This window comes from Engraulis encrasicolus, chromosome 1 (assembly GCF_034702125.1).
Source record: "Engraulis encrasicolus isolate BLACKSEA-1 chromosome 1, IST_EnEncr_1.0, whole genome shotgun sequence".
Taxonomy (NCBI): domain Eukaryota; kingdom Metazoa; phylum Chordata; class Actinopteri; order Clupeiformes; family Engraulidae; genus Engraulis; species Engraulis encrasicolus.
In genome coordinates this window covers 35,645,251-35,650,733 of record NC_085857.1, presented here as the reverse complement: position 1 = coordinate 35,650,733, position 5,483 = coordinate 35,645,251, and the positions used below count along the sequence as shown (strand labels likewise).

General features: G+C 43.0%; 1 long non-coding RNA gene across 1 annotated transcript; it reads right to left on the bottom strand.

Annotated features, from left to right (window-relative positions):
* Positions 1-1,001: 1,001 nt before the first annotated feature.
* LOC134450787 (uncharacterized) lies at positions 1,002-4,979 on the bottom strand. The gene is made up of 6 exons (XR_010035153.1): positions 4,344-4,979; positions 2,964-3,033; positions 2,658-2,762; positions 2,130-2,208; positions 1,916-2,025; positions 1,002-1,691 (listed from the first exon to the last, which is right to left on the bottom strand). It is a non-coding gene; the product is annotated as an uncharacterized LOC134450787 (long non-coding RNA).
* Between the last annotated feature and the right edge of the window lie 504 nt (positions 4,980-5,483).

Here is a 5,483-nt window from a genome sequence, read left to right as displayed (position 1 = left end):
CACTTTGACAAGAACCATGCAACTACACACATACCCTGCAAACAATATACTAGGCCTATATATGCAGTGATGTACACAGCACTCAGGTCACAAATGTACAACTAGGAAACATTCATTGCCGACAAGTTAAGTTTGGGCAGGCTGTCATCATGCTTTAGCGTACGTATCGCACGCTAGTGCATGGTGCGACGCATTTTGAATTCAAAGCGTGCTCCTCAACGCAACGGTAAAGCGCTTTCATGCACTTTTGACTAGTGACGAGGTTTGCGCAGTTTTCCCGCCGTGTCGGCGATTTTGTTTTGTCACAGCGCATGTCTGTTACTAAACGCAAATATGTTTTGCTGTGCCCTAACCAAAACCACCCCTAAACCAAACCTGTCAGTGAAGTAATGTTTCTGCTGCTTTACTTTTGCCAAGAACAGCGAGATTAGGCGAATTTCTACCTAAATTGTGCCTAAACCAAACCATCCCTAAACCTAACCTGTCACAGGGCGTTGTGGAGCACGACTTAACTTGAAAATGCGTATTGGACCCACGCGATAGTGAGTTCAAATCAGCGTGTCATAGATACGCTTAGCCTATGCATGATGTTTGGGAAGGGCACAATTCATAAAACTCAGAAACATACAATGCTTTTTCAAAAAAGGGTTCTATGTTCCCCGCTGCATCCAAGTAGACTGCTGCCACATTGCTAAGAGCAGGTTGTTGTTACATCTCTGACAGGTTAGGTTTAAGGATAGTTTTAGTCAGGGCACATACAAAAATGGATTTTAGTAAAAGTTGTCAATTCATAGTAAATATGTGGTAAATATGAAAGTAAGAGGAAAAATACTACAGGTACTGCCTTTTAATACAGACTATACAGGTATGTACAACATTATAAACATTGCTGTTGATTTCATGTTCTTCAGACGCCAATCATGCCAGCAGGGTCTACTGAAGGTCTCTGGTCACTGCGTCCTCGTCATACTGCAACAGGCACTCTGGGAGCTGAAGAAACAACAAATAAATTAATACTTCACCATGCACCTCATATTGACATAGCAAATATATCAATAAGCAAGTCATATTGAGCCCAACAGGGATAATCTCCTATTTCAGTCTTCTATGGTCTCATGCACTATGTCTCCCTGCCAGGATATGTAGGATGTAAGAAAATAAATCAAAACATAGCAATGCACAGCATTGAGAACTTATCTATAAAGTAGCACAAGTCATATTGCCAATGTAGGCCAGGGGTGGGGAACCTATGTCTTGAGGGCCGTTTGCGACCCTTGAGGCCGTTTTATCTGGTCCCCGATATAATTTTAATGTTATTCAGCTTCACATAAAATATGACATTTTGTAAAGGAACCTTAGAAAATACATTTGCAATACAATTAAGTTATATTCAGGGAAGCTGAAGAAGGTGGTGTTTGTTTAAATGTGGCTGCCTTCAATATAGGTCTAAAGTGAAGGGGAAAATCCTGGTTTGTGTTCATAGTACGGCCCTTGGAGAACTTTTACGGCCCCTCGGGTGAATTTGAATTGGCCCTTCGAATGAGAAAGGTTCCCCACCACTGACGTAGGCTATAGGTTAAGCTTACCCTCTTTCACTCTTCTGTGGTGAGACTGTGCCCATTTTGGGTTGACCTCCACACGCGTCTGTAGCACAGCACACAGGATTGCAGGACACAGCATCCTGCAGGACACTACAAAAAAAAAACAAAAAAAAAACAAGGGGAATGAATAAATTACCTGACCAGTTATTAAACAAATGAAAATTGATGTGCCAGAGCTGTGGTAAAAGTAACCTTGGGTCCAAATCATCTAGGCCTAGGGTGTGTGTGTGTGTGGGGGGGGTAAATCCAGCGTTCACATTATTCAGATATGAGAATTAATTCATTCATTCATTTTAACTGACATTAGTACATACCCATATCAGTGCCATTTCACCCTGCCAAGACACTGGACCTGGGTCTATTGGAGCTCTCTGCTCAGGGTGTCCTCGTTATACTGCAGCAGGCACTGTTGTTTCTATAGTTCCTAGAAGCGAGACAAATAAATAAATACTTTGCCATGCACCTCATATTGACATAACAAATATGTCAATAAGCAAGACCTATTGAGCCCAACAGGGATAATCTTACACTATATCAGTTTTCTGTGGTCTCTTGTAAGATTGGCCCATCACCATTCTGCAGGACACTACCGTCTCCCTGCCAGGATCTGTAGGATGTAAGAAAATAAATCAAAACATAGCAATGCACAGCATTGATTACTTATCTATAAAGTAGCACAAGTCATATTGACAATGTAGGCCAGGGGTGGGGAACCTATGTCTCTAGGGCCGTTTGCGACCCTTGAGGCAGTTTTATCTGGCCCCCCGATATAATTTTAATGCTATTCAGCTTCACATGAAATATGACATATTTTGTAAAGGAATCTTAGAAAATACATTTGCAATACAATTAAGTTATATTCAGGGAACCTGAAGAAGGTGGCGTTTGTTTAAATGTGGCTGCCTTCAATATAGGCCTAAAGTGAAAGGGAAAATCCTGGTTTGTGTTCATAGTACGGCCCTTGGAGGACTTTTACGGCCCCTCGGATGAATTTGAAGCGGCCCTTCGAATGAGAAACGTTCCCCGACCCTGACGTAGGCTATAGGTTAAGCTTACCCTCTTTCACTCTTCTGTGGTGAGACTGTGCCCATTTTGGGTTGACCTCCACACGCGTCTGTAGCACAGCACACAGGATTGCAGGACACAGCATCCTGCAGGACACTTCAAAAAACAAGGGGAACGAATAAATGACCTGCCCAGTTCTATAAAAAAGAATACCCTGAAAAAGAACACCTTGTTGTTTCTACAGCTTCTAGAAGCGAGACAAATAAATTAAATATTTTGCCATGCACCTCATATTGACATAGCAAATGTTATGTATCAATGAGCAAGTCATATTGGTCACAAAGAAGTTAATCTTACATTCTTTCAGTCTTCTATGGCGAGTTAGGCCTTCAGGTGACTCGTCTTCGCCATATTATGAGACAGCAGCCTGTGAAAACATGGTAAATAGAATAACCCATTAACCTTGGGTCCTAATATAATACATGTACATAAACTAGCCTACATTATTTAGACAAGGTCGGTAGACCTCCACGTGAAACAATAAGAAAAAGTGACCATACATAATTTCAATTTCTTGAAGAGGCCATCTACACTTATTTGTGCAACAAGTGCTGTTTTGAGGACCCATACTTTTAATTAAAGGACAGGTTGCCTACTGTTGCAAATGGCAGGGTATTTCACATTGATTTCGGGGTGGCGTGCTCAACTTGACCACTCTGGTCGACATTGAGCTCGCGCTGATACATTGGGCTCGCGTTACTGAGAGCTGCCGCCAGAACTACTCACGGTTAGCTTTCATAATATAGAACGCAACAAGGAAGAATCGGTCGGTTTGGTGAAAGGGCAAGGTGTTTCAAGGGATGTTAGCTACTCGATACATAGTAGTGACGCTACGACCAAGCTACTAGAGAATGTTAGCTACTGCCCAGCACTGAAAACCAACATACCCAGACGGCACACCAGTCTTTCCAACGTCGCCTAGATGCATTTTTGCCGCTGTAAAATACATTGGCAAGGCGTCTAAGCGTTAGTTCATCAGCGAAATGCCGGGCAGACGTGAAAAATGAGCAGTGCCCAGCATCTAGTTGATGAGCTAACGCAATAGCATGCTAACGGTAGCCTTTGTCTATCTTTAGGCACGGTGGGGGATGGAGACTCCCAACTGAGATCGCTCCCGGACGTGCGGTCCCAGGTGTTTCTATCACTCCCGGACGTGTAGTCCCACCCGATTATATTTCACGTATTATCATATACTGCCACACACAAGCAATTTAGGGTTAGGGTTAGGTTTAGGGTTAGGGTTAAGGTTAGGGTTAGAAACAAAAAACTAACATCAACAACATAACTAGCTCCGCCATATGGCGGTGGTACCGATAGTCTGGCTAGTGGGAGCGAGATGAAAGGGGAGCGTCCTGGGTTGGGAGCGTCAATCAGGGAATCCTTTAGGCAGGGGAAAGGCAACTGAGAACTAGCAATGTCAAACAATTTACCATCAACAAGTATAGTTAACATATTCACTGTTTCACCACAGCATTTTGTCATTACGATGCTCGCAAGTCATCAGAATTTCCTAGCGTACAGCAGCAACTAGTGTAGTCACATTGAGGGGACTTGAGCTACCAGCTATGTAAAGCGGCTGTGCCATAACTTAGCAATGGCGGATCTGTGTTCAGAGGAGCTATTCAATCGCTCTTGAGTACTGAAACTTTAAACCACAGTTGAGTAAAATATACTTACATGTATATGAAGCCCATTTTCCGTTGGTATGTGAGGAACTTTCCCCCCATATCGCCAAGAAACTTGTAAACCACACAGACAACGCGTGGTTCTGTTCAATCAGGAAGGTGCTGTTGACCGCGGCTGATGGCTTCTTTGTGGCTTGTGTGTGGAATTCGCATTGTGCCAATTCGTTTTACTGCCACCTAAAGGCTTGGTGTAGAACTAATTTAACCAGAGACGGTCTATTTTCAACTAACTTTCAACAATCCTTGCTTTAGTTCAGAATACCATTTAAAAACCAGAGTGGCCAAGCACATTGATGTTTTTCCTCAAAAGCAGCTGAGGAACCTTTTTAATTCGAAGGGTCACTTCAAAATGTATGTCCAAGAAAGATCATTCAGATGATTCTATTTTGATAGCCTATTCTGTAGGTTCATTTAAATGTTTATAGCACAGATCGAATTGTTTGATCAACTTAATTTCTGAGCTTATAGTATCATAATAAAATGTACTGGCAGCAAAGCTGTGGCTAGTAGAAATGTTTAATGCAGGGGTGGGGAACCTTTTTCATTCGAGGGGCCACTTCAAATTCCTACCATGGTCATAAAATCCTCCGGGGGCCGTACTATGAACACAAATCAGGATTTCCCCATAAAATTTAGGCCTATATAGACACCTTTAGACCTATATAGACATATAGACATCTTTAAAGGTAGACACCTTTAAAACAGTCCCCACCCGGTCCCCTGAATATAGGCTAACTTAATTGCATTGGAAATGTAATTTCTAAGATTCCTGTGAAGTTGCAAAACATTATAATGATATCAGGGGCCGGATAAAGCGGCCTCAAGGGCCCTCGAGACATAGGTTCCCTACCCCTGGTTTAATGGTTAGTGATTCTGAAAAACACCACTGGGCAGCGTGAAAAAACATAGCCTACACACACACAGACACACACACACACACACACACACACACATTTTAGTAAAAGGCCAAAAAATGCCCTAGGGCCCCCAACAATCCCGTTGCCTAGGGACCCCAAAATCCTAGAAACAGGCCTGCCGACCCCCCACTCCCTCCCACCCACCTGACCTCACCCCACCCCACCCCACTTGAAATTGACTGGGGCAGCTCCCGACCTGATCACTGGCATTTACA